This window comes from Coenobita brevimanus, chromosome 72 (genome assembly GCF_032717465.1).
Source record: "Coenobita brevimanus isolate Jiangsu-jjx chromosome 72, ASM3271746v2, whole genome shotgun sequence".
In the NCBI taxonomy this organism is placed as follows: domain Eukaryota; kingdom Metazoa; phylum Arthropoda; class Malacostraca; order Decapoda; family Coenobitidae; genus Coenobita; species Coenobita brevimanus.
Window position 1 is genome coordinate 7,173,482 of NC_137025.1, and position 25,372 is coordinate 7,198,853.

The 25,372-nt window shown below is 44.1% G+C and overlaps 1 protein-coding gene across 1 annotated transcript in view; it reads left to right on the top strand.

Moving 5' to 3' along the window:
* Positions 1-25,372, top strand: part of Mical (Molecule interacting with CasL) — a 302,955-nt gene that overhangs the window by 54,668 nt on the left and 222,915 nt on the right. Inside the window, exon 2 of the mRNA XM_080278020.1 lies at positions 21,086-21,223. The gene's annotated coding sequence lies outside the window, so the exon portion shown is untranslated. The remainder of the gene's footprint in view (positions 1-21,085; positions 21,224-25,372) is intronic.

A 25,372-nucleotide genomic window follows, 5' to 3' on the forward strand; every position in this document is an offset into this window, starting at 1 on the left:
CAAATGGTTAACCCTTTGATTGCGGTGATTTTTTTTATTTTTACAACACCCGGACGATTTTTACTCAATTCAGGAAGGATCTCTTGTAGTGAAGGGGTTAATTTAAACTACATCCATCCTCTTTAGTTTGAAGAGTCTCTGCTAGGTTGAAAAAGTCGTCTGGAAATAGCAAGAATAAAAAAGTACGTCATGGGATTGAAGGTGTTGAGGGTTTGGTCTGGTGCAGTGGTGGACTCATATAAGCTTCTCAACGTTAAGAGCAATTGCCCCCTTTCCCTGGAGGTCCGTGAGTCAGCCAAGTGGGGGAGAGGTGAGACTTCCTTATTTGGCTGTTATGTCCTTATCAGGGGCCCTGTCCTCTTCGGGTGTCCTTATTGTAGTGCTGAGTGTTGAGCTCTGATAAGGAAAAAAAGAAAACCGATAACGTATTGTTGACAGGTATGTCGAGAGCTTTATTATCATTGATGTGTATTGGCTCTTACCACCGGAAAGAGCATTGTCGTATAAATTGAGGGGAAGAAACACGTTTATTTTCCTTTTTCATAATTCACCGGGCATATAAGAGTGGATAATTATCTTCTCCTCCTTGTTATAGAAATCATACCAACAATACGCAAACTACAACACTTAGTGCCACAGCGAGCCTCAAACCCCGCCGTCCCTTACCACCATGGTATCCCATCCCAACCTCTGCAACGGTCCACCAAACTTTTTCTGTGTGCTCACATGGAATCGAATTTCTGTAAAAAATATCCTTCCCAGTAATCTTTCCCCTCCATCTGCTTTCTTCATATCTTGTCCCTATTTAATGTACCAAAAGTGACATCTCAAATCCATTTATCCAGTAGGGCTGATATTTGGCACAGGTCTCCGTGGACATAACCTAAATCAGTCTATCTTGGCTCTGATTGATGTGGTGGACCTGAAGGGACATGATAGATCTTGAACTCTCACAGTTGTCTGTTGTCGAGATCCACTGTAGAGATGTATATAGTTGATTTCTGGCACACGCATATATTATAGGAATGGCCTGAAACTACGTATATTGGCCTGAAGGGAGCTGATGAACCTGAAGTGGCCTGAAAGGACATAATTGTCTGAAATAGGTGTAAATTGATTTCCTTGGGTTTGAACATGACTGGAATGAAGTGGAAAGACTGGAATAGATGCAAGTTGGTCTTAATGGGTGAGAAAAGACTTATTATATTAAGCTTGGATTCTCATTCTCTCTCTCTCTCTCTCTCTCTCTCTCTCTCTCTCGTCTGAATATCTAGCATTCCACTGTTTTCTCCACCCTTCAGTCTGCCTCATTCCATTATCTTTATTACTCTTTATCTTCATCCACCATCTTCCTCCCCATTCATCTTTTCCCATCCATCATCTTTTTCCATCTGCCTCATCCCGGTATCGTTATTTCTGTGTTTCTTTATACACTTACCACTCTTCACTTCCCCTCATCTCCAACATCCAATTCTCTCATCGTAGACCACATCCGTCCATCCCCAGTTCCCCAACATGCCATCCGTCATCATTTTCCCCACTTTTCATCCACCATCCAGTAATTACTCATCTCCCCCATCTCCAGCTTTGTCCTTAAATTTCCGAATTCCATTCTCCCACCTACCCATTGCTTCCCTCCCTCCCCGTCCACATCATCCCTCTTATCTTGCCTTACTCCGTCTTATTTCCCTCTCATCACGTCCTTGTTCCCCCCTGCCTAGCTCCTTCTCCCTTTTCGTATCCTCTCCCCTTTCATCATCCCCCCAACCCCGCCTTAATCTGTCTTTTTTCCTTCTCGCCATGTCCCCTTTCCACTCAGCCTAGCTCCTTCTCCCTTTTCGTGTCGTGCCCCCTTTCGTTAACTCGATTTGCTTGTATGAGTACGGTGCTATAAATATTGTCATACTCATACTCTTTCCTTCCATACCCTGTTGCTTCCCAGTCATATCCCATTCTTGCCTTACCTTACCTCATCCATTCCTACCCTACCTCATCCGAGCCTAACCTACCCAGTCCAGCTTTGCCTTACCCTATCTTTTCCTGTCCTGTCCAATCGTATCCTCTCCTCTTCTCTCCTACCCTACCCTACCCTACCCAACTTTTTGCCTTCCCCACCCTGTCCCCGTCCCAGGACCCACACTATCCTACCTGGTTCTCGCTTGCCTTACCCAGTTTCCATCCCACATGCCGTGGCTTCCCTATGGACTTTCACTGGTGTGCTTTGTCAGAGGTACACCACACCACCACCACCACCACCACAAAACAAGAACAACAATAGTAGCAATAATCTCCCCTTTCCACTCCCACCCCTGCCTTTCCCTAAGCCATGTCACCCCATCTCCTTCCTCTCTCCTCTCCCTGCCAACACTCACCCTTCCCCTTCCTCTCTCCTCTCCCTGCCAACCCTCACCCTTCCCCTTCCTCTCCTCCCTGTCACCCCATCCCCTTTCATTCCCTCCCCGTCACTCCATCCCTCTCTTGCTCCCCCTGTCACCCCTCTCCCTTTTTCCATTGTCTCCTTGTCACCCATCTCTACCCTTCCCTCCTACCCTGTAACTCCTTCCTCTTCCCTCCCTGTCACCCGTTCTTCTCTTCTCTACCTGTCACCCCTTCCTCTCTTCCCTCCCTGTCACCCCTCCCCCTTCCTTCTCTCCCTGTCACCGCTCCCCCTCCTTTCCCTTCCTGTCACCGCTTCCCCTCCCTTCCCTTCCTGTCACCCTTCCCCCTCCCTCCCCTCCCTGTCACCCCTCCCCTTCCGATCCCTCCCTATCACCTCTCCTTTCTCTCTTCTTCCTGTCACCCCTCGCCTCCCTCCATGTCATCTCTCCCCCTCCCACCTTGTCACTCCTCCCTTTCTGTCACCCCACTCCTCTCAGTTTCTTTCTTCTCCCCTCTCCTCCCCTCCCCCGTGAAGGAAAGCCCCCCCTCAGATTCGATCAGGGTGTGAATCATCGCCAGCTGGGGAGAACTTTTTTTTTCTCTCTCTCCCTTTCTCCCCAATAGAGATGTTGCATGTTGTGGCTTTTATTTCTCGTGTTTATTTGGTGTTTGTCAGGGTCCTCAGTTTCTTTTTAATTACAGCTTCAAGTTTTCTCTGGCCTTCCTCCATGCTCCTCTTCGCGTTTCTTCGTATATACCCATTCGTTTCCTTCCCCCATTCCATCCTTTTAATCCTTACTTCGTTCCATTCACTCCTTGGTTCTGTTTCTTCCCATCCCTTCACTTCACGTAATTTTTCTTTTATCCATCATTATCACCTTTCCCGTCTCTTCATTCATACTTCTCCTTCCCTTTCCTTTTCTTTAATTTTTTTCTTGTCACTTCCCAATCCTTCAATTCCCTCTTCCCATCTTTTCCCGTATCATCTTTTCTCTTGTTTTTACCTTCTCCCATCACTCTCTTTACCCTTTCTTTTCCTTCCTTCCTTCCATTCTTCCTATTTCCTTACTTCCTTTTTTCCCTCCCTCCCTTCTTTCATTCATTCTTTCTTTCTTCCCCTTTCTCTCTTCCCCATTTGTACCACCCTGTCAGTCTTGTATTTAGACTGACAAGGGAACACATACTGCTTCCCTGCCACTGATAAACTCTTCCCCATGCATCACCATTGCCTCTGACACCCATCTGCACCCAGTACCACCATCGACACTCACTGTACTACCCACCACCTCCACCACTACCATGTCTTATGTCCTCCTACGTGGCTACTCTTACACTCACTTACACACACTACCACCCCTCTGCTATATCTTACAGCCACCTGTATGTTCACTTCCCTCTTGTTCCTCATGTCATTTATATCTGTACCTTTCCCATGCCTCATACTGCCAATGCCTCACACCTGCACCCACTGTTACTCACTTACACCCACTGTCACCCCACTTATGAATCTTACAGTCACCTACAGCACCTCGCCACTTCATGCTTTCTTTGCATGCCACTCATGTGCCCTCACTACTCACCGTTGCCACCCATCGCTACCAGATACACCTCTTTTCTCGCAGCCACTCATCTTGGATACACCATGGCTTGCCTCCACTCGCACTGCCACCATCTCTGCCATACCACCTACTGATTCACCCTTTCCCTCTGCCTCACCCACACCCACTCACGTCCACTGCAGCCACCACTGCCATACCTTAGTCATCTATTTTTTTTTCACCCATTTAGTTACCCCAAGGTCTTCCTCACCATAGATACTATTGCTCACTGCCACCCCTCCCCCCACCAGCCTGTCATCCCCACAGTCATATCTTACAGCCACCTACGCCATGTCTTCCTGTCATCCACTTCCTCTGTTCCCTTCCTCTCCACTCCCATCCACTTACATCCCCCTCACTACCATACCTTACATCCACGTATACCATGTCACTTCGTCACCCACCTATACCATGCACCTTCCCACCACTGCCGTCTACTTTCACCCACTGCCACCACTACTTCTACTACCATATTTTTCAACCTACAGCATATATCCCTTGTCACCCATTTTCACCATAGCCTTCCCCACCACTACCACTTCTCTACACTACACTACACTACACCACACCACACCACACCACACCACACCACACCACACTACACTATACTACATTACACTACACTACACTACACTGCACTACAATACACTACACTACACTACACTACACTACACTACACTACACTACACTACACACCCTTCTTCATGTCCCCTGGTCATTCACCATTTCCTGCACAGCCGACCATTTTGCCAAGTGCCACCAAACCCACCGCCACTATTATTATCTTAGACCCCCCTTCTTGCCCACCTACACTACAATTTCCCACATAACCTTACACCACCTGCACCCTGATGTAACGTCCAATCTTATAACACGTCTTCCCAAGGTAGTCGTTTTTCACATTACACCATAGTAATTTTCTTGAATGATACTGATGCCAACTATGTCAGTACTAAAATATATATGAATAAATACCACAGAAGAGAATATGAAGGTGTTAGATACCGTACATTAAAATCGCAAATAATAAGACGCTGCAAAGTCTCCAGAGCTACGAAGAATACAGCCGTCAGCAACATACAACCCCCGACCCCACCTCCGAACACCTTTAGGGCTGTATTCTTGTGAACTGTGGAGTATCTCAGGCACCTCTTCCATACCAGTATAATATGTGTCTGCGTATGCCATGTTCATGTTCTCTTGTACCATGTGTTACCTATGCTTTTACGTCATTATTGGCATGACATGGATTGCATTGATGGTAACATGTTTGGTTAATGTTCTCGTATTTTTTTTATACCACCTCGAGAGAACTAATAGATCTGGTAGCGTTTGCTTTTCTCTTGTATTCCGATGTACTCTTTTGTATAAGGAGCGTATATGAGGATATGTAGCTCTATAAATATATTTAACGTACGAAATTCATCGCTTTTGAAAGAGGTGCTGTTGAGTCTCGTAATGACACGAAATGAGTCTCTAGGTATCACACCTCCAGCCGATCCCAACACTCCTCTGGCATTCTCCTCTCCACTACTCCCACACACGACCCCTCACCTCACTTCCTACCACTAATACACACACTTGCCCCACACTTCCCCTCCACACACTCATATCCACCTCACAGACAAACATTCCCATCTCACTTATCCCTCCAAACCTGCCCCACACACATACTTCCTAGTACCATCTCTCCCTGCCTCGGCCACACACATACTCCCGTACCTCCCCGTACACATACCGGTACCCCCCATTCATGTTCCCACACACATACTGTACACATACTGTATACCCTCACACGCATCTCCTCACACCTCTCTTTCACACCTCTTCCCCAACACCAGTTCCCCACGCACACACGCACAGCTCTTCCCCCCCCCCTCCCCCACACACACACACGTCCCACCTCACCAAACTTTCCACAAGCCTGCTTGATGCACACTCCATCCAGCTGCACATTTTCCAATGATCACAGTTTCTGACTCAATCTTTCACCGGTCCCGTCACTTCTCCCCCTCCCCCTCAGTCAGTCCCCCACACGCATCAACTGTCACCCATCACTTCATCCCACCACCGCACCACGCCACACAACAGTACATCACACCACCACTTATGGAGTTCCCTAGCACTTTTTCCATGCAGTTTATTTGCACATTAGCTCTCCTCCTCTTACTGGCTTCCTTCAACCTCCCGCCTCGTCTTACTGGCTTCCTTCAACCTCTCGCCTCCTCTTACTGGCTTCCTTCAACTTCTCTCTCTTTATCTTTTTTCCATCGCTACTTCAGTAGTCACTGCTCTTCTGAAATATCTTCTTGCATCACTCTTCCATTACGGCAGGCATGTAGCACTTGTTTGGCAGCAAACTCTCGACCCTTTCCCGTCCATCTCTCCAGTGCAAGAGTGAATTGATACTCCCAGTCCATCATGTATGCAACAGGTCAACTTTGGAACTGTCTCCCCTGTCTGTATTTCCTTCTGCCTGGTTTTAAGATTTCTCCTTGGAGGGAACAATTTTGCGGGCTTCTAGTCTTTGATTCCTCCTTCTTGGCATTAAAAAAAACATCACATTAACTATGATATCACTTGAGCCATCCTTCACATGAATGAAATCGTCGTTATTAGGCAGATGTGGTGAAAAGATTACTCAGTTTTTTTTTTATATACTTTATATTACAGACGTAGTTTGCATATTTAATTTACAAGAAAATATTTCACGTGCCACACTTGAACAGGAAAGCACCAGTCTACCATGCCTTACACGCAAGGGTTAGAAACTTCAAGAGGCGGCTGGAGGTTTTTCGTTCACGTAATGTTACTGTGGTCAAATTATGGTTGTCAGCGGCACCATTACTTGTTTTGGATTAGGGTAGCCTAGCCTCGGGTCCTTACACGTGGACGAGGGTAGAATAACACTGATTTGTTGCCGAGGAGCCTCTTGATTCCACGAGAGTATGATCCCTACATACATACATACATACATACACGTTTCTTTTTCTCGATTTTAATTCTACATCATCGGTACAGGTGGTATTTCCGCTCCGTTCCTTCCCCCACTCTTTCTCCGCCCTCCCTCCCCCCCTCTCTTTCTCCCCCCTCCCTTCCCCCTTCTCTTTCTCCCCCCTCCCTCCCCCCCTCTCTTTCTCCACCCTCCCCTCCCTCCACCCTGCTCCACCCATTTTTACTTCGGCCTTCCCATACACTTCTTCCTCAGCCCCACCCACTCTGGCCCATTTTACACCCATGGCAGGTATTTATGCACTTCCTTTAGTACTGTATGGTGCCGCTACTCACTTTTCACACATATATTCAGTCCTGCACGTGCGTTCTTCCCGCCCTTACCCATTCTGACCCATTTCTGCAGACTTATCCTTTTACGCCCATATTCATCATTCATTCCCTTCGTGAGTACTCAGCGCTTTACTCAGTTCTACCCTGTGCCCCCTTTTCATCCACACTATTCAGACTTGTTTACACGCATGTTTAGTAATACCACTCATTAGCTGTCAGTTTCACCAATTTTTACTCAGTCCTGCCTTAATGTTCCCACCCCAGCCTCGTCCAGTCTGACCCATTGTTACGGTTATCCTTTTACATCTACATCTATCCATTCCATCTATCGCCATCCTTCTTAATTTAAACAGTTTTTAATCAGTGTTACTCATGCCCGCCTTCCTCCTCCCCGCCAGCTGTTGCTCATTAATTCCCATATTAAGTCAACCATTTTTGCATTTCCCACACAATAACACTGAGTTGCACCAATTTTTCTCTGTGCCACCCATGCGCCCTTTCTGCCGATTACCCATTACATCCTAGTTGACTCATTCGACCCATTAGCACCCGCTTATATCCATTTGCATTCCGTCCTACTCATCTCATTTGTCTGATGCCCACTTATGCCATCCCACTTCTCATTCTGTTCCATTTCCTACCGTGCTCATTTCACCCACCGGTACTCGGTTTCACTCTTTTTCTGTTATATTCCCTCCACCCACTATCATATCCACTGTGTCACCCATATTCACTTCTTGCAACGATATTCCTCATCTCACCCAGTAGTACTCATTTCACACATTTCCTTCCATCCACCCAGTCATTACCACCCACTGTGTCGGACCTTCGCTGTCACCTCATAGTCACGCATTGCAGCCATACTTTGTCGTAGCTCATCCGCAAGCGCTATTTCAACCCATATCTTTCTTGTCCTACAACCACCCATTTCCCCGTACTGTCATTCATTTTAACATTTAGCGTATCCCCCCCACTGCAACTCTTCTCTCTTTCCTTATCGCACACCATGGTATTCACCTTCACTCATCTTCACCCAGTCACTTCCATCTGTTATTTTTTTATGCCCACCCACCCGCTACCATATTATGACTCAGTTGCCACTTACTGTCATTTTTTTTCCAGTCTCAGCTTACCTCATCCCATCCAATAACCCTCATTTTCACCCATTTTTTCTCATGCCCTTCCACCCACCATCTCACAGTGACCGATTTTAGTTTCACTTATTTCAACCGTGTCCTTTGTCATCTCCTCCATCTCATATCTTAGTTACATCATTTCTTTTTCTCATTTCCACCCCATTCATTCGCCCACCCACTGCTCCACCTTGACCCATTTTCACATATATTTACTTTGCAGGTCACACATCCTTCCTCGTCCCACAATCTCCCACCTCCACCCTTGCCCTCTTGTTTCCTTCTAGCCACTACCGCATCATGACCCATTTTCACCCATATTCACCCATTGCAGTACGCAGCTTGCATATCGCTCCTCATCTCTTTCCGTAGTACTCACACCATTTTCACTCACTCATCTCATGTCCACCCACATACCCACTGTGACTCACTGCTACCCACACTGTCTCCCACTTACTGTCATATCCTGTCCTGTCCTCCCCACCTCTGTTTTTCTACCCCCTCCCTCCCCCACCACTACCATCTCTTCCCCTACCTTCCCCCCTTCACTGTCACCCTTTCCCAACCCGTCGCTTCCCTGTTCCCCTGCACTGCCATTCTATCCCAGCCACCACCTGCACTCCCACTCTTATACCTTCACTCATTCCATCCACCACTACCACTTACCCACCTACCATCATTACCATCATCATAGCTGTCACCACCAGTACCACCTTACCATTATCAGTCATCGTCCCCATCAGTGCCAACATCTCCATTATTTGTCTCCCACTATATGCTACCACACTTAATCTCTATAAGCACCATCACCACAAGTATTAGCCTCACGTATTGCTACTACAATACGCCACTGCCTACTGCCACTGCCATCACCTGCCATGACCACCACTTATTCACAACCACTGCTATAACTTACTTGCTACCACTACAACCATCTGTCATCTTCATCTACCACCCACACACCACCACCTGCTAACACTCACCCACATGCCACTCTAACACCACCACCTGCTACCACCCGCCCACCTACCACACACATCACTACCCATACAGTGTCACCTACTATCAGCCACACCCCATCACCATCCATACAGTACCTTCCGCACACCACCTCCGCCACCCATTATCACCTTCTACCACCCACCCACCTACCACTCACACACTACCACGTACCACACTCACACATCATCACCCACAACCTATCAAACCCATGCACCATCACCTACCACCCACACACCACCACCTACCACACCTACACACCACCACCTACCATACCCACACCACCACCTACCACCCACACACCACCACCTACCGCACTTACCATCACCTACCACACCTACATACCACCTCCCACCACACCTACACACCACCACCTACAACACCCACACACCATCACCTACCACACCCACACACCATCACCTACCACACCCACACACCATCACCTACCACACCCACACACCACACACCCTCCTACCACCCACACACCATTACCTGCCACCTATCACCCACCCACCTACCATCCACACACCACTACACGTGTTGCACCACCACCTTCTTACCTTTCGTCCGTGTTTTTTCCTCGCCTTCTTCCGTATAAGGGTATAAGGGAAGGAGAGAGCCGACTTCAGCTGAAATAAAAGAAGAATGATGGTATTGTCTTTTGGGGTGCTAATATTTCGTCATTGACCCATTTTAGCAGTATAAGTAATATGATGGTGCTAGTATATTTTGGTTATATGATGGTGCTAGTATATTTTGGTTATCATCATCGTAGTCATAGTGTTATTTTTGTTATCGTTATTTTTGTTTACATGGGCAAGGCTGATATGAGACAAAGATTGCGTGTGTGGGGGGATGGGATGGGGTGGATGGATAGGTTAACATCCGTACACTAATACAGGAAAAGGGTTTCCTGCCTCCCTCTCTCTCTTCTTTAAAGAGTATTCTCATCAGCTTAAGAGGTTCTGGCGTCTCTTCCCTATTAGTGTAAATCTACTTTTTATGCCATGTTATTTAAAAAAAAAAAATCCTCCTGTTGATAAAAAAAAAATAATACCGAGAAAAAAAGAAAAAGAAAATACATACAACAGAATATTGAGAGGTAATATGCAAATGACATTTAAGGAAGAAGTGCTTAGGGGCCTCCTTTATTAATATATTATTGTATACGGTACATTAATATTCTCTGGTATGGTTTTCATGAGGTTCTTGTCGATATGAGAAAAGATAGCATTCAAAAACTATCAAAGTGTAATATGTAGAGTAAATTGCTAAGGAAGAGGTGTTTGGGAGTCTCCTTAACCGGCGAGAATACGTGCCTTTAGTCTCCTTTTACGGCACAAATAGTGCCTTACCGATGCTTCGGTATTGGTACCGCAGTTCATTCTCTACAGACGTCGTGGCTAGTGGTGAAATGATGATTATGAGTTACTATTAAGAATGATGATTATGGATACAGTCATATTATTATTATTATTATTGTTGTTGTTGTTGTATTTTATTCATTTATTCATATTAATATTCATCGCTATTGTAAAAAAAAAAAAAAAAAAAAACTTGTAGTGGACACTTGTGCCGTCATTGTCACTTTTCCCTGACGGTAATTATGAGGCAGGTTGTGGGTCAAGGTGGCGTGACCCTCCTGAACCCCCCACCCCCGCCTGTCAAAGGCATCCTCTCCTTAAAACATCCTCCTTGACCCCCATACCCCCTCGTATTGACGCCCCTACCCAGTGATACCCCTCCCTACCCTCTGGCTCTTCCATCACCCCCACCCCCCTAACTCCTTGACCTCCTCCCCATCCACCATGACTCTCTCCCCCTCCCCCTGTACTCCCTCCCCAGCATTCCCCCCCTCCCCCCAGTTGACCTCCGTTTCTTCTATCATCAAAAGCCTTCAGAAAGCACCTCACGTTTTGCACATTGCGCGTGCGTGTGTGTGTGTGTGTGTGTGTGTGTGTGTGTGTGTGTGTGTGTGTGTGTGTGTGTGTGTGTGAGAGAGAGAGAGAGAGAGAGAGAGAGAGAGAGAGAGAGAGGAGGCAATAGAGATGCGTGGGAATGAACAGATGGTGAGAGGTGTGTGTAATGAGGGGGGGAGGAAATATGTTACAGATGGTGAGGAGAGAGAGAGAGAGAGAGAGAGAGAGAGAGAGAGGGATGAGGCAACAGAGATGCGTGGGAATGAACAGATGGTGAGTGGTGTGTGTAATGAGGGGGGAGGGGAGGGAGGGAATAGGCTACAGATGGTGAGGAGAGAGAGAGAGAGAGAGAGAGAGAGAGAGGTGAAACAGGTGCATGGAGTGAGAGTGATAGCCTGGCTGCGATAGAGTGACAAGGTCGTTGGTTGTCATGAGGTGGTGGTGGTAGTGATGATGATGATGATGACGAGGCGGAATTATGGTAGCTAAGTTAAATACTGAGGAAAAGTAATGCTGATTTGGACGGGTATGTTGAGTAAAATATATGATAATAGTGTTTTGGTTCAACTTATGGTAAAGATAGCCTAAGATTTGTTAATAACGACACCCTATAACGGCTGAAAACTGTGAGAAAAAAATATTGTTAATTAAGCTTCAGATGATGATGATGATTATGATGATGATGATGATGATGATGATAATGAGGAGGAGGATAAGTTGAGATTTGGCAATACTTATAATAATGTTGGTGATGAGTGGGTGAGTGTGAATTGGTAAAAAATGAAGTTAGATATTGATGATAAGAACTTCAGATGATGATGATGATGATGATGAGGAGGAGGAGAAATTGAGATTTGGCGATGCTTTAATAATGGTGGCGAGTGGGTGAGTGTGAACAGGTGAGGGGAAAAAAATCACGAAACCTGGTGATGATAAAACTTCAGACGATGATGATGATGATTAGGAAGAGGATGAGTAGGATAAGCTGAGACTTGACGGTGCTTAAAATAGTGATGATGGTGAGTTGGTGAGTGTGGAGCTGCGGTAGGAGACCTGAAGGGGATAAGTGATCGATATTGCATGATTGGCTCGTCAAAGTTATTGCACACTGCGAAATTGAAATTGCTTATCCCCCTTCAGGAGTATGACCAATTGAGCGCTTGTATTTTGTTCTTGCCACCTCCAAACGAATTTATCTCAAGACAGACCTCGTAGTGAAGTGCTAGAAACTGCCTCAATATCCTCTCACTATGACAACTTGTTTATTATTATAGGCGTCAGCGGGCTTATTTAATGACATGTTGGTGGGTTTTGTGGTGGCATAGTTAAGAGTGTTGTAAGGAAATTCAAATCCTTTAACTCATGGGTGTTGTTTATTCGGCGCATAACTGGTTATTACTAGATATATTTTTACTACCTCCAAAATAGTATATTTTGTCTTGGAGTGATCTCGCATTGAAGGAGTAAATATACTATACAGTACTCCTTCAGCTCGGGAACACAAGTAAGCAGAATGAAATTGTCAATAGATAACAGACATCGTGGTTAAAGTGGGGGGAAGGGTGAGGTCATCCACAAGTAATAATGGAGAAGGTAATGTTTTCAGTCCTGTTTATAACTGTCTGTCCACCAGAGTACGGGAAGACTTTTGGGCCTGCATTGAATTCGTGGGAGGTTCTTATTGACCCAAGAATAAAATGGTAAAGTGTTGGTGGAAGTACGTCACAGTTCAGAGGCGCAGTTTTACTTCACCAGGAGAAAACAGTGGGCTTCATGTCAACCAAGGAAATTTGGAGGTTAGCTTCCGTAGGGTTTCTAACGTGGGATTGCTTGTGTGGCGGAGAAAGAAGAATGCTTTTAATTAATGCCCATTGACTGCACGAGGGTCATCCATGGCAGACAGACAAATTTTGCCAAGTCCTAATCTTCCCCCGGAATGAAACTAGCAATAGTCGGTACTGTATAGGTCATGAATTGTACTAATGGATGAACAGGGCCAAGGGATATATATATATATATATATATATATATATCAGTCAGTCAGTCATTTCCTGTGGCACCCTCGGAGATGCATAGGGCCTCGATGAACTCACACCACCACATCCTATCTTGTGCTAACTCCTCAAGATCTCCCCAACACTCATCTCCAGCTTCCCGTCTCATTGTCCTCACCCACGTCTCTTTTGGCCTTCCTTGACCTCTCCTACCAAGTGCCACCCACCCTGGTGTACCTCGTACTATTCCCTGTCTCCTATACATATGTCCTAGCCACTTCCATCGTGAGAACCTAACATATTCATCGACCGGCTGCACTCCCGTTATTTCTCTAATTCTACTATTTGGTATCCTTTCCCACCACTTAACTCCTAATATTCTTCTAAGTGCTTTGTTTTCAAACACCAAGAATTTATTTTCCATAGTCACTGTGCTGTACCAAGACTCGTGTCCATAAATTAAGATACTCCTAACCATTACCTTATAAAGTTTGATTTTTGTATGCACAGAAAAATTGATTTTATTCCAAATATTTTTAAGCATTCCCATTGCCTGATTAGCCTTCTTTAACCTTTCCTCGAATTCAAAGGTCAAAGAACCATCCTTGGCTAAATAAGTACCTAAATATTTAAACTTATCAACTTGCTTTACAACCATACCTCCAATTACACATTCCTGCGCATTTTCCATATTCATATTGATTATTTCAGTTTTTCCACAATTAATAACCAAACCCACCTTGCGACCTTCACTCACCAAACAGTCCAACACTCTCTGCATCTCTTCTGGCCCATCACAAATCAAAACTATATCATCTGCATAATCTAAATCCAAAAGTTTCCTGTTCTCTCCCCAAAGTATACCTGCACCGGTTTCTGTTCCAACGCGTTTCATAATGTAATCAATGACCAATATAAATAGTAAAGGCGATAGAACACCACCTTGAATTACTCCGGACTTGACTTCAAACGAATCTCTCAGACAACCATCAACCATCACTTTACAAAATGTGTCCTCATGCATGTTCATAATGACCCTCACAAACTCCTCTGGTATTCCATAATGTCTCATGATCTTCCCCATAGTCTCTCACGAAACACTATCAAAAGCCTTTTCAAAATCAACAAAACAAAGACTTAACGGTACTCTCATTTCATTAACTTGCTGCATCAAATGCCTAACTATAAAGATCTGATCATTGCAACCACGTCCCTTTCTAAAACCAGCCTGTTCATCCCTCAGAATACCCTCAACCACCGGCTCCAACCTATTTAACAACACTCTACTGAAAACTTTCAAAGCTATCGGTGACAAAGAGATTCCCCTCCAATTACCACATTCACTCATGTCTCCTTCTTCGGAACTTTAACAATTACACCATTCTTCCAAACTGATGGTAGTAACCCCGTCACCCATATCTTATTGAATAGCTTGGTCAAGATCATTATTAATCTATCCCCCTCCATATATATATATATATATATATATATATATATATATATATATATATATATATATATATATATATATATATATATATATATATATATATTACAAAGGGAATGGCCCATCCGAGAAATTTGGCTGAGGCATTAGTTCTACTGAGTACCTTCTACAATAGTTGTTGCCGAGTTTATTATATACCGGTATTGTATTGTTTTTGCGTTGTTGTTTTATGAGATTTGCGTTTCGTATTTCGTGTTTGTTCTCGTAGTGTTATTGATGTGTTTATTGTTGCTTTTGTTGCTTCATCAAATCAGACTTGCATTTGTCAATTGTGTATTTGTCCGGGTGTTGAGTTCCTGATGTACTTGTTGTTTTGATATTATTTCATGTATACAGGACTATTGTATGTTGATAAATTTTATTTGTTGTGGCGTTGTTAGATGTATTGTTGATGCCTATTTATTTTATTTATGTATTTAATTTTTATGTATTATAGGGCCAGTAAGATCTCACCCATTTTATTTTAATGGTAGCAAATACAGGTGGTGACGGTTGTGATTGGATGCAGTTGGTGAACAATAGTGGTAGTGATAATAGTATTAGTATTGATGGCAATTGTGGTGATAGTGAATGCTGGCAATGGAGTTACTGTTGAGTAATGATGGTGGTATGGAGGCATAGGATTGTGGTAGTGAATACGGTTGATGGTCGTGGTGGTTCTTGTGATGGTGGTATTGGTGGTGAGGATAATGACGATTATGACGATGATGTTAGTGGTGGAGGTGACTGGTGATGGTGGTGGTGGTGGTGGTGGTGCATCGATAATGGCAATTGTTACGAGCGAGGGCTTGTTTCTTGTCAAGTAGTGGCGTTTTTTCACATACAATATGAGCGGCCCGACCGTAACGCTTTCGAGAAGCTTATATCTCAGCAACCACAGGGCCGATCACTACATTGTTTGCACCATATGATAACCCCATTCTTTAAAATTTGTTTTTGACAGGTTTCATCACACCCCGGCGGTGCACGTGACGCGCCAAGGGCAGCATGTCCAAAATCTTCAAAAGAGGGCCACAGACCAGACGTTTGTCGTAATGGCATGAAACATGGTAGTTAGATAGCCATCAATATACTCTAGGCATCCTCGGGGTGTAAGGCTACATTGCAGTGCTTTCGAATTTAAATAGTCTCGCTCATACCTCACTGACAAAGGCGTTTTACTGGTATTATGAGGATGGTGGTGGTGAATACAGATGATGATGATGATGGTGGTGGTGGTGATGCGTGTAGGCTGACGGTCGCTCACCCTTACCATGGCCAAGGTCGCTCTGCAGGCGGGAAGGAGAGAAGGCGGGGAGGGAAGGAGGAATGAAGAGGGAGGGAACTGTAAGAGACGTAGAAGAGGAAGGGACGGAGGATATGAAGTATATAGATAGATAGATAGATAGACAGATAGGTAAAGGTAATAAGCGGAGAGAGAGAGAGAGAGAGAGAGAGAGAGAGAGACAGGGGAGGGGGGGACAAGAAGGGATGTGGAAATCATTTGAGAGAAGAGAGGGAGGTATGGTATGCAGAGAAAGAAGAATGTAGATAAAAATGGAGAGAAAGGGAAGAACGGAGGGAGAAAATGTAGGTACAATTAGATGGAGAGAGGCGGCGAAAAGGGAGCGTGGGGAAAGGAGGAAAAGTGTGCTATGGAGAGAGGAAGTGATAAAGGAGGGACAGAAAGAATGGAGAAGTAGGTAGGTAGGTAGAGAGAGAGAGAAGGGGGGAGAGTTACAAGGACAGCAAATGATGTAAAACGAGAGATTACAAAAGAGGAAGAGTGTGGGAAGAGAGGAATTTGAGGGAGGGGCAAATGTAAGAATATTTATGAAAGAAAACTTGGAAGGAAATGAATGAATGAAGGAAGGAGAAAAAAGGGGAGGTAAGAAAAGTGAATGGGAGGTTAAATTTGGGAGGAAGAGAAGTGAAATAAAAGAGATGAGAGAGAGAGAGAGAGAGAGAGAGAGAGAGAGAGGTTGGTACGGTAGGTGAGAGGGAGAGGGCTGTTGATGTCAGATACGGAAGCCGAAGGGAGAGAGAAGATGTGGGAGAGGAGAGAGGAGGAAGTTAGAGCGGTGTGAAGACTGAGCAGCTGGGTTAGGGAGGAAGGAAGGAATGATAAAAGAGGGTGTGGAATAGGAGGGAAGGAGAAAGAGAGTGGAGAGAGATGGAGTGGACTGTGAGAGTTACTAACCCCCGTAGTCAGAGGAGTGTTTCTTGAGCGGAGTAAATCTTACAGCATTAGCCAGGATATAACACATCATACTGAAGATATTTATTGGGCTTAGTTTTTACCCGGTCGAGTGGGAGAGGCCTTTCCTGTTCTGCATAAAAGCGTTTTGTATTAGCAAGCACAGAGTACAAAAGATCAGGGTGTTAAGGGATGGAGATACAAAGGAGGGAGGGAGGGAGGTTTGAAAGAAGGGATTGAGGTATGGAGGGGTGAAGGAATTGAGCAAGGGAAGGAGAGAAATACGAAGAGAGGGAGGGAGGGAGAGGGGGAAGTGTAGAGGGGTGGAGGGAGGGAGGTATGGAGGCAAAAAGAGAGTGTGGGAGGAAAGAGTGCAGGCCAGGGAGGAAGGGAGAGGGGAGGGAGAGATGAAGAGGTAGATAAAGAGAGGAGAGAGAGTTCTTTGTCTCCCTTTACTACACACGGGTATAGCGAGAATAATTAATTGATCATATGCTGTACACTGTTATATGTTAGGACTATTGGCTGCTTCCTAACTTGCGGAAGGATTGATACCAGCAATAATAATTTATGCCTGGTATTCGGATGACCACCCTCTAGGCTACCGGGGTTGATATGATTTGTAGGCTTATGGTGAGGACAAGCACGTGGATTATACTGTATCTCATTGTTCACATGTTTTATATATTCATATGTGGTGAGGACGACCACATGGGTTATATCTCCATGTTCACATGTTTTATATATTTATATGTGGTGAGGATGACCACATGGGTATTATCTCCTTATTCTTGTGTATTATGTGGTGAGGACGATCACACGGGTTATATCTCATTATTCACATATTATATATATATATATATATATATATATATATATATATATATATATATATATATATATATATATATATATATTCGCATGTCACGGTTGCAAATGCTTTATATTCAGGAAAGATTACTGAACTGAGTACGGTACTACGATGACGCTCTTTTAAGAGTCACTACTACCTGACGGTTTATTCAGCGTAAGAGCCCTTCTACACTTTTTTTTTTTTTATAAATCGAGGCGAAGATGCACCTACCAGGTTGGTGATGATTGGCTGAATGCAGCATTACTTCATAATCCCTTTACTCATTAGCATTGTTAATTGACAACATATATCTGAGGGGGAAATTTGGGTTAGTAAATGTTATTTGGACATGTTGCATTCAGCCAAACATCACCAACCTGTCAAGTGCATCTTCTCAATTAAAAAAAAAAAAAAATGTGTTGTAAAGGTGTTTAGAAATATTATTCATTAGTAAATAGTTCATTCTCCTTATAATATTTAATATAAATACGAGTATATACTGTATATGTATTATATAATATTTACAATTCTTATTACGTATTATTTGCATGGCAAATAATCTTTGTATTGAGCTATTTGATAAATTAAGTTTCTGAGAGACTCTAAATTCTGTATAAGTGTTAGACTTTACACAGCAAGACAACATCCACTGCCATGCCACAACCCGCTTTACCATACCATATCCCAGTGCCATACCTCACAGTGCCATGTCAAACCTCTCACTGCCATACCTCGCATACTTCACACTAGCACGACACATATCTCGTCTCCCATTGCACAGATACTTTTCTAACTCCCTTCAGTATCCCTTGAATTTAAAGTCAGTACAAGAATGCTGAACTTTGTTGTATCCACAGATGGCCCAACAAGAGTGCAAAACCATTCCTTTGCAAATACAGCGAACTGACTGTCTCCATCAACTGCACGACATAGGGTCTTATGCTTAAACAGTAGACTACACTGCTAGGAGAAGTGCAGGCTCCCCATTTTGATGCTATTGTCAGAAGCATTTCAAATAAAACATGTTTAGCTTTCCTGTATTGTTGCTGACTGCACTTTGTAATGTGGGATGCAGGCAGACAGTATGTAAAAGCCACAGAAAAAAAAAATGACAGTAAAGAATTAGGTGTTTGCGTTCCACTTTGGGATATAAGGATTAAGGGTATGACTGTTAGTTTCACATATATGAAGGTTTTGGAGAGAAATGGGTAAGTAACGCCTGCACTATGCAAGATCTCCCCCAGGCTATTAAAATTGTCAGGCAGTAGCAAGAATCAGTGCACTGAAGGAGTCAAAATGTGGTTCTTACCCTCTATGGTCCAGTGTTGTAATTTGTTGTATTCTTCGTCCTACCAGAAAATTTTATTCAGCTTTGGAGAGATTTCTTATAAGTAAGTATTCTGTAAAGTCTGCTAGGGTGTATAAAACTCTTGCCGCAACAAGAGTATGAAAAATACGTCATTAGATTGAAAGGGGTGAGGGAGATGTTCCCTGAGCTGAATAAAACCATCTGGCAGTGTCTGGGATGAATTATAAAAACTGTTAATCCTCTTGTGAAATGAAATGATAAATGATGCTCGAGAACATCTTTACACATGGTGTAAAGCAATTAGCTAGGCCAACTGCATGCAAATGTAACCATAAACTACATCTCCAAGGTTTTTCTTACAAAACCATAACATCCTTAACGTTTCACAGTTTTGCTGGAGAGAGAGAGAGAGAGAGAGAGAGGATGTGTGTGTGTGTGTGTGTGTGTGTTTACGTCACAACTGGGAGAGACTTTTGATGACCAAACCATGAGTTAGGGTGGAGTGGTGTATGCTTGGGGTGAGGACATAATAAAATGTTATGGGTATTCGTCTCAATACCACAGCCAGCCACCTCAGCCAAGCAGCCTTAGTGGCATAGTAAGGATAGGGTAGGTAATTTTGCCTGGGAAACACATTGAGCATATTTTTGAGAAAACCCTATGGTTTGTTTTGAAACGACGGGGCGAGCGTCGTTCCTGGCTGATGGTTCTTGGTGGTGAGATGAATATGCTTTACAGAACTGAAATATGTGGCCGGGTATTGCCCTCCTGCCACAGGGAGTGCCAAGGGGGACACTAACTCCTCACATCCCCCCCCCCCTCTCTCTCTGGCTAGTATTTTCGTGGCCTTAGGACCCTCCCTAATACCTCCTGCTTTGATTTGTCTCATGTCTCTCAGTTTTAGCGGGATTATGGAAAATATTGGATGGAATTGCACCAATATTGGATTATTGATTAAAGATAGCTGAGAAAAATGTATTGAATTTTAAACAAAAAAAAAAGAAAGGTCAAAGTCAAAAGAAATTATGACTGATGGAAATATATTGTATGGCGGTTGTATGTCATTTACATAGCATATGATTTGTACTGACATACAGGTATTTTCCATTCAAAACATAAAACTTACTGTACCATTTACATCCACCTATAATTATACTGATGGGTAAGGAACTTGTGTTACAGATTATCCAAAGCTGATTAGAATATGGCCAATAACTACCTGTTAATGCTGAAGACTTTAGTTTTACCAGAGGTGCCCCCCTCCTTTTTTTTTTTTTTTTTTTTACAGTACCATGACTTTAGGGTTATTAAGCACCCGTCAGTATTCGGTTTTTACAAAAGATTCATAATTTTCACACAAGATAAAATGATTTTGAAGGACTGATAACAAGGTCAAGATAAAGCACATTAGTCACTGATCATACTTCATCCTCATTTCCAGGCATTTGTTTAGATTACAGAATATTATGTGGATCACAGTGTACAAAGGCAAGCATCTAGTTTGTAAATTTATCAGAGAAGTGCTTTGCTAGGTTATATAAAAAGCAAATTTTCTGTGGAGGGTTTTGCTTGTAGGTTGGATGTTGTCAGTAACTAGGAAAGCTGTAAATGATGTGCAGTTGGATGTATGCCCATTTCATGGAGCATTCTGATGAGGAGGAGGAGGATAAAATAATCTGGTGTTTGTGACAATGATGATTATTTGTTATGGTGATGATAATGATGGCAGTGAATGATGATGATGGCATTTATGATGTGGATAAGAGTTGTGTTGATGGCAGTGGTGATGGTAATGATAATGATGGTGATGATTATGATAAAAATGATGATGGTAGTAATGGAGATATCTGAAAGAGGTAATGATGATAGTGATGGTGATTTTGATAGCTGTTATGAATATATATGGAGTTAGAATGATGATTTTTTCTTTCAGGTTGGAGGAGCAGGATGGTGGGTGTGAGGTGTAAGTGGGACCGAGGCTGACTACCATAGGCCTCACCCCCACACCCACACTGCCTCACCCCTGCCTCACCATCACACTCACCACGACACTCACCACTCAGCCACCAAGGTCAGTTCTTTATGGGAGCTTTTACATGGTCCTTTAAATCCTTCATCTGCACCCACATCACTTCCCAAGTTCCCACACTATAACCCATGTTTGAGTTGGTGAGAGAGGGAGAGAGAATTTGGTTGTGTTTGTATGTGCACATGCAGGCATGGATGTGTGTAAGTAACCTTAAAATTCAGCGAGGTGGCTGTAGCAAAAACAGCTGCAAGTTTCGTTTTTACAAATGAACACCATTTCCACCTCCATGCAATAACCACCCTTTGTCACATATTCCTCAGTTATCTCTTCACCTCATTTCATGTCTTCTCCTCAACATTTTTGCATTGATTGTACTTGTTTGCAGTATCTCTTTGCTCTTATACAGGAATTTAAAAATACCACAGTATGCTAATGTGACCCCCCCCCCCCCCCCCCAAAAAAAAAAAAAAAAAAAAAAAAATGATGGTAACAGTAGTAATATTGATGATACCATTGTAGTTAAGAGATGAAATGAGATATGATATATAATCTTTTGAGTATGAGAGGTCCGTAAGTTTAATATAATCAGGAATAAATAAAGTCATTGTAGTGAAAAGGTTTACTTGCCTTCAGGGATGTGGAGTCGGTACCCAAAACCCCCGACTCCGACTCCAACTCCTTGATTTCTTGCGTGTCCAGCTCTGACTCCGACTCCATGATTTCTCGTGCATCCGACTCCGACACCACCCCTTAGAATTTCTCTACAATAAATTTGCCATGATGGGTCTTCACTGACTTGCACATGCTCAAAATTCCCATCTCACAGCTTACAGGCAATGACAGACGCTTCCATGTCACTTTATAATATATCCATTTTGTTCTAAGTAATTTCGTATGAAAGAAACTCGCCTCTAGATTCTAGACTCAAGAAATTATCCAGACATGCTGATTGAGGTGTCTGTTTACATTCTGTTCTTGTCATTTTGTTGACAGATGGCGCACCTATGTATATGCTCGACATAAAGGAAGAGCAGAACAACAAACAAGTCCTAAATAATATGTGGAAAATAAGAGAAAAGAAGAAAAGAGCTGCAGCAGCAACAAGAAATAAAACTGAAGGAATTGTCATTCAAAAGGCAATACCTCCACATTACATCATGTTTAAAAATCCTTCACCATCTTTTTCTTTCACTTTTTAGTACTCTTCTTTCCTTTTCAGGTGACCTTACATTAACTAACAAGCTTATTGGTTACCTGTAAGCCAGGAAACTATTTTCAGCACTGGGTGGTAATCATATAACCAACCCATATGTGTTCCCTATATGTCATCTGATAGGTTGCTGGAGGGTTAGTGCTCCTCCCTATGAAACAACTAACTCGAAAACAAATGGTCACCCTTTATGGGATCATGGTGTCTAGCTATAGATAGATAGATTTCACTATTCAGGAACTCCCCGTTTTTCAACCTCTTATATCCAAATTTACGTTTGTCTACAACAGTGGATTGCCTTGTCACCACTCCTTACCCAAGCCACAAAGCTAGCTCCATCCCCACTTCCAGCTAATACCGTGTCCTCCAAATAACAAAACTCCTCCACACACACAAGAGGCACTCCATCATGGTCAGTCCTTTCATGCCTGACACTCTCTACATGCCCTTTTCAACATGCTCCTCACACAAAATCAGTTGCACAGTTCATCCTTAAGTAATGCACTTTTGTACTCACATGGTCAGTAAAATGCGACAGGTCATGATCAACACCAGGAAAATCTCGAGCTTTCACGGGTAGTGTCAGCTGGCCTGGCAACACCGTTTGAAAATTGTGCATGGTGGTGTCACCTGCCAGACTCGCCATGATTGGCTGGCTTACATCCGGGTATTTGTCCTGGGCACACTAAGTCCTTGCTCCTGTCTCACAGAGTTCTACCCGAGCTGTTTAGTAAGATATTATTTTTGAGTGTCGAGCACGGACACCATATTGCATGATCAGCCACAGCCTTCCAGAAGCTGGTGCATCATCATGCATGCCCAGAAGTATCAGATAGTAAAGGAGGTAGAGCAGGGAAAGAGGCGGTAGAAATGGCAAGAAAGCACGGCATGAATGAAAGCTCCATCAAAGGATTCGACTTGCTGAAGAAAGAAGTGCAGGAGCAGCAACATCTCAAGAATGACAACAACATTGGGGGTGGGGGGCAGGGGGAGAGTACCATGGAGGTACATGTACGCATCAATGGTACATTGGTACCCAGTCTAACTTTTGTTTTTGTTAATGCTATTTTAATACAGTAATACCAGTAAGACCTGGACACCCAGGTCCCGGACACCCTAAGTCCCAGATATTTTGGACCTGGGTCCTCGGACACTAAAAATGGCCAGAAAAAAAAAAAAATCCCTACTTTAAATTTGCTGACCTGTGACGAACAGCTGTGTTTTGGCATGTAGTTCTTCCGACATTCGCTAGAGCGCCCCTCCAAAAAAAAAAAAAAAAGAAAAAAAAAAAAGAAAGAAAAAAAAAAAGAAAAGAAAAGAAAGAAAGAAAAAAAGAAAAAAAAAAAATCCTACTTTAAATTTGCTGACCGGTGACGAACAGCTGTGTTTTGGCATGTAGTTCTTCCGACATTCGCTAGAGCGCCCCTGCATCCTCCCCATTTCCCGCCTGCCTGCCGTCGTGACTGCACATTCGTTGCTATGGCTGCCCACTTGCTTGGTTTTGTGGTGTTGCCCTACCTGCAGCAGGCCCTGCTGTTCCTCTGATGCCGCTTACTCGTGTGCATGATGATGGCCCTGCCGCCCGAGAGGAGGAAACGAGTGGTTCTGACTCTGGAGATGAGGGAGATATCGGAGATGGTGGATGCGGGATGGTTGACTTCCCGCATCCTCTGTGAATTCAACCTGACCTACTGTACCTTGTTCAGTATCAAGAAATCCTAGGACAAACTCACCCAGTACACGGCAGACTTCGCATCGAAGACCAAACGCAACGTGCAGAGGAAGATGAAGTACCCTCCCAGGTTTGCAGAAGTCGACCGCTCCACACTGATTTGGTATCATCAGCAACATGCTGCTTGTGTGCTGGTGTGTGGTACGGAGCTGAAGGCTGCTGCAGGGAAGTTCACAAGGCTCCATGATTCCCCAGACATCAAGGCATCCAAAGGGTGGCTCTTCGCTTTCAAACTACGCCATGGCCTTACCAACTGTAAGGCCCATAGCGAAGCTTTGGACGCCAGTGAGAATGAAGTAGAAGAGTTTCAACAGAAGGTGAAGGGCTTCATCGACAGGGAGGGCCTCACTCTCAGTCAAGGCTACAGCGCTGAGGAAACTGATCTCTTCTATCACTCACTGCCCGCGAACACCCTAGCAGAGGAGACGGAGAAGTGTGTACCTGGATGAACACCCTAGCAGAGGAGACAGAGAAGCGTGTACCTGGATGCAAGCTCTCCAAGCAGCAGGTATCTGTTTTGTGTTGTGCCAATGCTAACGGCTTGCACTGGCTCAAGCCCGTGATTGTTGGCTGTGCAAAGCAGCGTCGGTGCCTTCATCAGTTGATGGATGTCCTTCCTGTCGTTTGGTACCATTCTGTGAAGGCTTGGTTCACAGCCAAGATCTTCAAAGACTGGTTTCACCAGCACTTTGTCAAGGAGATCATCTGTTATCAGACAAAGACACTGGGAATCCCACACAACTAGGTAAAGGCTGTCCTCCTTCTGGACAATGCACCTGTGCATCCGTCCGACAAGGGGTTGGTGGCTGAGAATGGCCGCATTAGGTGCTTGTTCTTGCCTCCTAATACGACTGCTCTCATCGCCAAGGAGTGATCATGGCAACGAAGGGACTGCACCGTCGAAAGTTCCTGGACAAGGTGATGGTTACTGTCGAGGACTAGGACGAGTGCAGGGAGGGACGGGACAAGCGAGGCCAGCGGTCTGTGGAAAACCTTTGTCTACAACCTCAAGTCAGCTATCTACAACTGGGCCAGTGCATGGAGGGAAGTCCCTGTCAAGACTCTGGAAAGTGGTTCATCTCATCTGCTTCTCAGAGCCAATGTGGTGCACCTCTTTCTAGGTTTTGACATGGATAACTTCCATGGGCGTCGTCGTGTGGCTGGTGATGAGGTGGATGTGGACGAAGTGCATGAGTGGTCGGATGACAGTGAAGGCGATCTTGGGTATCAGATCATGTGTGATATCAAG